Source organism: Triticum urartu, chromosome 1A, assembly GCF_056163025.1.
Source record: "Triticum urartu cultivar PI428250 chromosome 1A, HENAU_Tu73, whole genome shotgun sequence".
NCBI lineage: Eukaryota > Viridiplantae > Streptophyta > Magnoliopsida > Poales > Poaceae > Triticum > Triticum urartu.
The window spans coordinates 488,078,856-488,090,309 of NC_141873.1; positions in this window are offsets into that span (position 1 = coordinate 488,078,856).

An 11,454-nucleotide genomic window follows, 5' to 3' on the forward strand; every position below is an offset into this window, starting at 1 on the left:
TCCTTCCTCCACGACCAGCGCGAATAGTATCTCTTACTCACTAATATCTTTTTGCAAAACTTTCATTTCCATGCTAGGAGCTCACCACCTACGATGGAGTTTTATTTATATGATGAGCATAAGGAGATGTCACTTCGTGATTTTTGTTGGGTTTGTTTGATCCCTTTCGAGGGCATCATAGAGGAACCACATCGCGGCGATGTGGATGGGTTTATTGATACCATCACTGTAGGGGAAACGAGGAAGGTTTCCGATGCACGAACTACTAGCATACACTTTCCTGTTCTACGTTACTTTGCTATATTTGCTAGTAGATGCTTAATTGGGCGCAGAAACTGTAGAAACCCGAGTGCCCCTGATATTGTTATTTTGTGCCACGCCTTATTTCGTGATGATACATTCAGCATGGGTGCTATTATTGCAAAGCAGTTAAATCTTAACAGTACTAAGGGCCCCGTCTTTGGAGGCATCTTCGCCTCGCGCCTAGCTGCACATTTTAACATACCTATTAGGCATTATGAGAAGGAAGAAAAATTGCTGCCTCATGTTTATTTAGATTATAAGAGTATGGTAGCACACGATTTATTGTTAATAATAGGGAAAATGAGCTCAAATACAAATTGTTCTTTGATAAACATCATCCTGAGACTATTACCCTCCCTGCTCCTTCCTTGTTTGATTTATCTGCAGGCAAGTACCTTGTTCCGTTGGAGGCTATTCACGCCTTCCGGAACCCTACATCAGCCACAGAGCCAGAGTCGGAACCACTAGTTGATCCTCCACGACAGTCTAATTACCAGTGGGATCCGGAGATGATTGCCAGCCAGTGGCAATCAGAGTCTTCTTCTTCTCAGTACGACCCCAACTATTACTATGGATATCCGCCAGGCCAACCATGGCCATAGACCAACTTAGGCCAAAAGCCTAAGCTTGGGGGAGTACGTATTTCTCACCGACATTACATTCATGTTCACACACTCATTGCTAGATGTCGATGCTCATACTTTTTCATTGTATCATCCATGCTAGTTTATTTTCACTTTTTATGCTTTCTTCTTGTGTGTTTAATAAACCTTAAGAAAAACAAAAAAAATAGTTGTAACTTTTAGCTAGTTTTAATTTCCATGCTTGTAGTAGTAATTAAAAAGAAAACCCAAAAAGATTTCCTGTTCTTCTTTTGCTTGTTGGGAGTTTTTCCGTGTAAATAGTTTAATTTGTTTCCTTTTCTTTGGGGGTCGATAGGAGAAGACCATGATTAAATTGTTAAAGTGGCTCTTATATGCATTATTGTTGATCTGACAAAAGAGCCCATATTGCCTTGTCTTCTCTTGTTTATTGAATGCTTGCAGATTCCAGCTTAGTCCAATGCACGTGCACTATTATTATTATCCACATCGTTCGGTCGTGCAAGTGAAAGGAAATTATGATGATTATATCATGAACTTATTGAGATAAGAGAAGCTAGTATGAACTCGACCTCTCTTGTTTTCGTAAATATGATTAGTTCATCGTTCCTGATTCAGCCTATTATGAATAAACATGTTTGCGATAACAATTAGAGATCATAGTTTCTTATGCCAAGCTTAATTAGATAGGATCTTATAATGGTTTACCTTGCATGCCAACATGCTATTAAAATGGTTGTGATGTGGTATGATTCGGTGGTATCCTCCTCTGAATGATTTAAGTGACTTGACTTGACACATGTTCACGCATGTAGTTGAAACAAAATCAACATAGCCTTCACGATATTTATGTTCATGGTGGATTATATCCTAATCATGCTTGCACTCAGTGTTCATTAACTTTAATGCATGTTCATGGCTGTTGTCGCTCTCTAGTTGGTCGCTTCCCAGTCTTTTTCTAGCCTTCACCTGTACTAAGCGGGAATACTGCTTGTGTATCCAATCCCATAAACCCCAAAGTTGTTCCATATGATTCCACCATACCTACCTATATACGGTATCTACCTGCCGTTCCAAGTAAATTTGTATGTGCCAAACTCTAAACCTTCAAATAATCATTTTGTTTTGTATGCTCGAATAGCTCTTGTATCAACTAGGGTTGTCTGTATATTCCATGTTAGGCGGGTTATTCTCAAGAGGAGTGGACTCCGCTCCTCACTCCCGAGAAAATGGCTGGTCACCGGGATGCCCAGTCCCATGCTTTATGCAAATCAAATCAAAATAATTGCAAACAAAACTCCCCCTAGGACTCTTGTTACTGGAGGCACTCGTTGTTTTGAGCAAGCCATGGATTGATGCTTATTGGTGGATGGGGAGTATAAACTTTACCATTCTGTTTGGGAACCGCCTATAATGTGTGTAGCATGGCAGATATCGCCACCTCTTGGTTGTTATGTTGACAATGAAAGTATACTGCTCAAAATATTATTCATCTCTATTTCAAAACCGAGCTCTGGCACCTCTACAAATCCCTGCTTCCCTCTACAAAGGGCATATCTATTTACTTTTATGCTGAGTCATCCTCCTCTTATTAAAAAGCACCCGCTGGAGAGCACCTCTGCCATTTGCATTCATTACTGTTAGTTTACATTGAGTATGACTTGACTGGATCTCCTTTACCATGAATTACAATGTCTAGTCAGTCCTTGATCTTTAAAGGTGCTCTGCATTTATGTTTTGCGGTCTCAGAAAGGGCTAGCGAGATACCATCTTGATATATCATATTATGATTGTTTTAAGAAAGTGTTGTCACCCGAGATTTATTATTATTGCTTGCTAGTTGATTATGCCATTGATATGAGTAAACATGAGACCTAAGCGTTATTGTGAATATGGTTAGTTTATAATCTTTGCTGAAAACTTGAATGCTGGCTTTACATATTTACAACAACAAGAGCAAACAGAGTTTGTAAAAGTTTTTCTTTATCACTTTTAGTTTGTCAACTAAATTGCTTGAGGACAAGCAAAGGTTTAAGCTTGGGGGAGTTGATACGTCTCCATCGTATCTACTTTTCCAAACACTTTTGCCCTTGTTTTGGACTCTAACTTGCATGATTTGAATGGAACTAACCCGGACTGACACTGTTTTCAGCAGAATTGCCATGGTGTTATTTGTGTGCAGAAACAAAAGTTCTCGGAATGACCTGAAACTTCACGGAGACTATTTTTGGAAATAATAAAAATACTGGCAAAAGATCAAGACCAGGGGGCCCACACCCTAGCCACGAGGGTGGGGGGCACCTGCCCCCTGGGCTCGCCCCCTACCTTGTGGGCCCCCTGGAGCTCCTCCGACCTCAACTCCAACTCTATATTCGTGTTCGGAGAGAAAAAAATAAAGGAGAAAGATTCATCGCGTTTTATGATACGGAGCCGCCGCCAAGCCCTAAACTCTCTCGGGAGGGCTGATCCAGAGTCCGTTCGGGGCTCCGGAGAGGGGAATCCGTCGCCATCGTCATCATCAACCATCCTCCATCACCAATTTCATGATGCTCACCGTCGTGCGTGAGTAATTCCATCATAGGCTTGCTGGATGGTGATGGGTTGGATGAGATTTATCATGTAATCGAGTTAGTTTTGTTAGGGTTTGATCCCTAGTATCCACTATGTTCTGAGATTGATGTTGCTATGACTTTGCTATGCTTAATGCTTGTCACTAGGGCCCGAGTGCCATGATTTCAGATCTGAACCTATTATGTTTTCATGAATATATGTGAGTTCTTGATCCTATCTTGCAAGTCTATAGTCACCTACTATGTGTTATGATCCGGCAACCCCAAAGTGACAATAACCGGGACCACTTCTGGTGATGACCGTAGTTTGAGGAATTCAGGTATTCACTATGTGTTAATGCTTTGGTCCGGTACTCTATTAAAAGGAGGCCTTAATATCCCTTAGTTTCCGCTAGGACCCCGCTGCCACGGGAGGGTAGGACAAAAGATGTCATGCAAGTTCTTTTCCATAAGCATGTATGACTATATTCGGAATACATGCCTACATTACATTGATGAATTGGAGCTAGTTTTGTGTCACCCTAGGTTATGACTGTTACATGATGAACCACATCCGGCATAATTCTCTATCACCGATCCATTGTCTATGAGCTTTCCATATATTGTTCTTCACTTATTTACTTTTCCGTTGCTATTGTTACAATCATGAAAAAAATACCATAAACATTACTTTTGCTACCGTTACCACTACTATCATATTACTTTGCTACTAAATACCTTGCTGCAGATATTAAGTTTCCAGGTGTGGTTGAATTGACAACTCAACTGCTAATACTTGAGAATATCTTTGGCTCCCCTTGTGTCAAATCAATAAATTTGGGTTGAATACTCTACCCTCGAAAACTGTTGCGATCCCCTATACTTGTGGGTTATCAGGGGGCACCCGAGTTGGGCACGACCCACCAGGGCACGTCTGGGCCTCCTGGCGCGCTCTGGTGGGTTGTCCCCTCCTCGGGACTCCCCCCAGGTGCAACTAGGGCCCAACATGTTCCTTCTGGTCCATAAAAAATCTCCGTAAAGTTTTGTGGCATTTGGACTCCATCTGATATTGATTTTCTATGATGTAAAAAACACGGAAAAAACAGGAACTGGCACTTGGCACTATGTCAATAGGTTAGTACTAAAAATGATATAAAATGACTATAAAATGATTATAAAACATCCAAGATTGATAATATAACATCATGGAACAATCAAAAATTATAGATACGTTGGAGATGTATCAGCATCCCCAAGCTTAACTCCTACTCGTCCTCGAGTAGGTAAGTGATAAAAACAGATTTTTTGATGTGGAATGCTGCCCATCATGTCATATCATATTTCTTTCTTTATAGCATGTATAATTGGACTTTTATATTGTTCAAATCAATAGTCTAGTTTTGACATGATAATTTTGATACTCAAGCATATCAACAAGCAACCATGTCTTTCAAAGTATCAACGCTAAAATAAGCTATCCCTAGCCCATCATGCTCAAACATTGATCCATTCATGAAACGCACTCAAATATTAGCTACACTCAATACTTAAGTATGATCATATTGCCTCCTAGTTGGTGCTTTTATAAGAGAAGATGGAGACTAAAATTCAAAAATAAAAATTGCATAAAGTAAAAGAAAGGCCCTTCGTAGAGGGAAGTAGGGATTTCTAGAGGTGCCAGAGCTCATAGCGAAAAACTTAGAGACAAAAACATTTTGAGAGGTGTATCCATCCCACCAACGAAAATGACTTAGAGTTTCCAATACTTTCCATGCATAGATATGTCATAGGCGTTTCCCAAACATAAAATAAAGTTTATCCCTTTTTCCACCATAACTTTCACTTTCCATGGCTAACCGTATCCATGGGTGCCCTCCATACCAACACTTACCAAGGAATTTATTATTTGATAACATAAAGTTAATTCAATTTTTTTTGCATTTCGGGACTGGGCATCCCTAATACCTTTGCCTTACTCTTGTGCAATGACAAGTGAATAAACACTCATCTTGAGAATAACACATCTAGCATAGAAAATATTGGCCACCCTCACCGCTCCGCGAGCGAAACAAACACACAAAAGAGAAGTTTATTTTGAAAATTAGAGATGGAACATGCAAATTTGCTTAGAACGGCAAAAGAATATCGCATATAGGTAGATATAGTGGACTCATGTGGCAAAACTGGTTCAAAGGCTTTTGGATGCACAAGTAGTGACCATACTTAGTGCAAAATGAAGGCTAGCAAAAGATTAGGAAGCGACCAACTAAGAAACGAATAATCTCATAAGCAAGCATTAAGCATAATTAACACCGAATACTGCACCACAAGTAGGATGTAATTTCATTGCATGACTATTGATTTTCGTACTTGCATAGGGAATCACAAACCTTAACACCAATATTCTTACTAAAGCATAATTACTCATCAAGATGACTCACATATCACATCATCATATCTCAAAACTATTACTGAGAATCAAGTTTATTTTGTCCAATGATCTTCATGAAAGTTTTTGTTATATCCTTCTTGGATATCTATCACTTTGGGACTAAATTTCATGTGTTGCTTTTCATAAGCTCCAACAAATATAAGTGAAGATCATGAGTGTCGGTGTCAAAACCGGCGGATCTCGGGTAGGGGGTCCCGAACTGTGCGTATAGGCCGGATGGTAACAGGAGGCAGGGGACACGATGTTTTACCCAGGTTCGGGCCCTCTTGATGGAGGTAAAACCCTACGTCCTGCTTGATTGATATTGATGATATGGGTAATACAAGAGTAGATCTACCACGAGATTAGAGAGGCTAAACCCAGGAAGCTAGCCTATGGTATGATTGTATGTTGTGATTGTTGTCCTACAACTAAAACCCTTCGGTTTATATAGACACCGGAGAGGGTTAGGGTTACACAAGGTCGGTTACAAAGGAGGAGATATCCATATCCGTACTGCCTAGCTTGCCTTCCACACCAAGTAGAGTCCCATCCGGACACGAGACGAAGTCTTCAATCTTGTATCTTCATAGTCTAACAGTCCGGCCAATGGAGGTAGTCTGGCTGTCTGGAGACCCCCTAATCCAGGACTCCCTCAGTAGCCCCTGAACCAGGCTTCAATAACGATGAGTCCAGCGCGTAGTATTGTCTTCGGCATTGCAAGGCGGGTTCCTTCTCCGGATACATCACAGAAGAATTTGAATACGAGGATAGTGTCTGACCCTGCAAAATAAGTTCCACATTCCACCGTAGAGAGAATAATATTTTCGCATATCTAATTTGCTGGCTTGTTTTGGCAGCATGACGTTATGTCATGGCCCGGTGATTATTCGAACCGTTTCTTTTAACCAGCCCCGCGCATAACGCGAGGCAGTTTTTCGACACGTCTTGTCAAAGCAGAGATCATGTCCCCTGATTACGGGATTCTCATTAATGCGGTCGTGGGTAACCCAACCGTGTCTAGGACTCCTAGATTATAGGCGAGTCCTAAACGGCTACGGAGAGGGCGCTTGATATTCACCCTCTTTATAAAGGGACAAGGTTTTCGCTTTTTTCCTCTCGTGCTCAATCGAACCCTTCCCCCGCCTCGAGCTCTAACACCCAAAGCCCAGGTTAGGTGCTCCACATCTTCAGTCATGTCCGGATCCAGCCTTCAAGGCCGATGGATGCCCTCCTCCGTCACGGAAGAGGACATTAAGAAGTCGAGGGAGGCCAGATACCTGACCGCCGAGGTTTCGCATCGGCTACCTGCTCGAGGGCAGATCGTCCCTACTCCCGAACCCAACGAGAACATCGTGTTCGTCTCCCACTTCATCTGAGGTCTAGGCCTCACTCTGGATCCTTTCGTCAGGGGTTTGATGTTCTATTACGGGCTAGATTTCCACGATCTAGCTCCGGACTCCTTTCTCCACATCTCGACATTTATTGTCATGTGTGAGGCTTTCCTCCATGCTACCCCTCACTTCGTCATGTGGCTCAAGACCTTTGAAGTAAAGCCGAAGATGATCGAGGGGCAACATGCAGCGTGCGGAGGTGCATCAATAGGCAAGATGGCAGGAGCTCCATGGCCGAAAGGTTCCTTTCCAGAGGTGTCCGAATTATGGCAACGGGAGTGGTTTTACGTCACGGCTCCCAGAAGTGCCAAGTGGGCGGCTGCCCCCTCTTTCCGCTCGGGCCCCCCACCACAACTGATGTCATGGATAACAGAGGTCTGAGCTGGGGTCTAGCCAAGGACATGCCTATACTCCAAAGCCGCATCCGAGATCTCTTCGAGGGCAATTTTAATTTGGCTGTGGTAATACAAGTTATGCTGGTTCGTCAAGTCCAGCCTTGCAGACGCCGGCCCCTTCGCTTGTGGGAGTTCAACCCAGAGGGACCGCGTGCCATTCAAAGTTTCCTCGGCCTGACGCACGAGGAGATGTACAAGTCATTCTTCGGACCTCAAGTAGAGTGTTCGGATATTACCGAGGACGTGGGCCTGAGCAGTAACCGCGCCGCCGAACAAGTAAGAAATCCTCTGGCCGAACACACTGTCTTTTATTCGTCACGAAGTTATTTCTGAGAATTCACTTTTTGACCAGGACTGGCTAACAAAGGCAAAGATGATTCGGTGTTTGACCCCCCTCCCTGAGGGTTTGGAAAATCCGGTATTGGAAAAGATGCTCGAGGTCGCACCTTGCCCGGAGCCCTCGAAGGAAGATACCGGGGGGATAATACGGGCAGACGCGGGCCCCCATTGCTTCCCGTTCCAACCGAGGGAATGAGCGCCTCCACGAAGGAGGACAACCGGGGAAGGAAAAGGACTGCTTCCGAGGATCCGGAAGCCGAAGCCTCCAAACGGGAGAAGAAGTCTCCCACAGAGGGTCCTGCCTCGGGGGGTGCTTTTGCCGCACAAAGTCCGCGGGGGGATCAGCCCTCCAACGAGTCGTAAGTGATCCAAAATACTTTAATAGTGAAGGTATGCTATCTTTTTTCTCAGAAAATAACCACCGCATATATCTTGCAGTTCGGGCCTTAGCCCCTCTCAGATGAGCTCGTCTTCGGGGGATCTTCTTCCGGAGATGATGGAGGGCGAAACGCCTCCCCCGGACTCCTCCGCTCAAGAAGCGGGCGACCCCGAAGTGTCGCCACGGAGGGCCTCTCCGGATCCGGTGAGGCCAGAAGATAATCCCATAGACCCCCGAAGTCCCCAGCGCCCGGCTCCCAAAGAGAGCAGACAAAAGAGTCCGGCACCGTCTGGTGTGCGGTCGGACGTTCTGAGGGAGTTGGTGCGGCGAGCGGCCATCTCAGAAGAACACCGTATGCTGATGGGTATGATGATGGAGAGAATCTATTCCGCTGAAAGCGGATTACATGAAGCCTTTATGAGTCTACTGACAGGCTTTGAGGTACGTGAGATAATATGTGATAGTACTGCACATGTTAGGTGTGCCCTGTGTAGATAGTAGCCCCTGAGACTCTGGTTGGCGTCGAGAACGGCGGCAAACAGAGGATCATATTCCCAGGCAATAACCAGACTGCCCCTATGTGCAGGTGGTGGAAGCTCCGGTGGCTAGCCGGACTAGTGAGTTTGCCAAATTAAAATGCCAACTGGATGCGGCAGACGCCGACATCGAGCTTGTTAACAAGAGGCTTGACGAGGCACAGGGTAAGTGTTATTATCTGGTGAACGCCACATAGTAAGAGTAGCATGATGCCAGTATCTTTAATATGTTGTGACTGCAGATGGAGCTGCCACCGTGGAAACCTTGCGGGCAGAACTTGCCCGAGCCAAGGAACAAGCGAGGATTAGTAATGCCGCTGCTTTGAAGGCGGTCGAAGATTTGAAAGCCGAGAAGGCCGCACATTGCGAGAGCCAAGAGAAGATGGCCAAGATGGCCGTAGAATTAAAAGACACTGCCGCCCGTTGCCTGGTCCTTGAAAAAGAAAACCGAGCGAAGGCAACGGACCTTGAGAAGGCCACGGCGGTGGACAAAGACACCCGTTCTGCTATGAGAGCGAAGAAGGAGGAGCTGCGGGAAGCCGGGGATATTGCGGCTAGGAAACCCTTCATGTTACGGAGGAAGTTTGGAGATCCACGGTATGCCCCTCTGGATCAGCTGTGGAGTTCGGCAGATGCGTATATGGATTTGGCGGCGAGCGCTGCCAATGCGGCCAAGTACTTCCAAGGTCAGACAGATCATGAAGTGGACAAGCTATTCTGGTCGCAATTCCATGTTCCAGAGCGTTCGCTTTCATTGACTGACCAGCTAACCGAATGGGCCGAACTGAATAGGATGTCCGGACTCGCCGTGAGGTCTGTTGTGGATCAGCTTTGGCCAGAAAAGCCAAAGCCGAACAGCTATTTCAGCTTAGTGCAGCAGTTCCTTGTTGCGGTGCCACGCATTAATGCGATGAAGAGGACGGCGTGCATAGAAGGCTCGCGGATGGCCCTTTCCCGTGTTAAAGCATACTGGGCGGAGATGGACGCTACCACTGTTGTGGCGCAGGGTTCGGCCATAGGCCGAGTGGCTGCCGAGCATTATTTCGAGGAGGTTCTCGAGGTTGCCCGTTTGATAGAGGCCCAGTGCTCGAAGAATATTATGTTTGAGTGATATCTATTCTCATTGTAAACACAATGCTTTTATGAAGTTTTTATAAGGCTATGTTTATACTTTTGCCTGAAAGTAGTATGATGCCTCATGTGCGGCCGTTTATGTATACATGTGTATAACCTGAAAGATTGGAGCCGTCGGCTTCAACCCCCACGCATATAATGCGGAGGTGCTCGCAAAAAACGTGTGTTCACACTTAACCCAATGTCTTGGTCCTATTAAGGAGGTGATAGCGTAGCGAGCGAGGCAACCGGACTATAATGCTTTAACACTTTCACTTAGCCATAGGAGTTTGACAGTGGGGCTACTAGATAGCCCCTGGTGGCTCCGCACACTCCCGGTCGCGGGGTGCGTACATGCCTGGCCGGAAAACGGCCCTTCGTTAAGGCGGAGGAATTCTAACATTCCGATAGGTCATCGAGTGGTTGACCAGTCTCACGCTATATCATGACAGTCAGCTTTCGGCTTTCTCTACTGAGGTGCTCGTTCGGATGAACCAGGGCACAATCGCAGTAGTTCTCCTGGTGCTACCTTAGCCAATAAAGCGGAACATAAGGCACCAAAACACAGGAGCCGAGAAAACCCAACATTTGACCAAAGACAATGATTCGGAGCTGATGCATATAAGGCCAAACTCACGATGCCGAACACTCCCTAAGGTATTCGGTCTTTATGGTATAAATCGGGCCTAAATAGTGCCCTTTGTAAGAAGCCCCTTGTGTCTAGGTACGTGCAATATTCTGACGTGGCCACATGCCAAGACGTCAGCATCCTTCTCAATTGTGCTGAGAATTCGGTGGATATGTATCAACAAGAGACAGTAAAGAAGGTTTACGCAGGGTCTTAATCTAAAAAGAATCCTTGGAACGGGTCCCTGCTGCACGTCTGCGCCTGTATCTCCGTTGTGTCGTATCCTGGACGGGTGTAGCACGATGATCATCTGTAAAAGAGAGGAACTTAGGTGAAAAAGTTGTCGTGCAAAAAGATAGTTTTTAAAGAAACCATGTATAATTCAAGATGAGTAAAAATTGCCACTTGTCTGCGCGCGTTGAGCCCCTTGTATTTGTAATAGGGGTGTGACCATTGATCCGATATGAATTACATATAGCTGCGCCAGACTCGTCTAACCGTGTCCGAGGTCTTGACGACCTGTTAAATGCTTTAGTTGGTGAGGCTGTTTTTAGTGTGCGGCTGCCAAGGCAGCCGCACTCTCTTCGGCGCACAAAGATCGCTTAATACTTCCGTTTACTGTAATGATGCCACGTGGGCCGGGTATCTTGAGTGTGAGGGAAGCATAGTGCGGTATTGCATTAAAGCGAGCGAAAGCTTCGCGTCCGAGCAGTGCTTGATAGCCACTTTGGAACGGAGCGATGTTGAAGGTTAAATGTTCGCTACGGAAGTTATCGGGGAAGCCG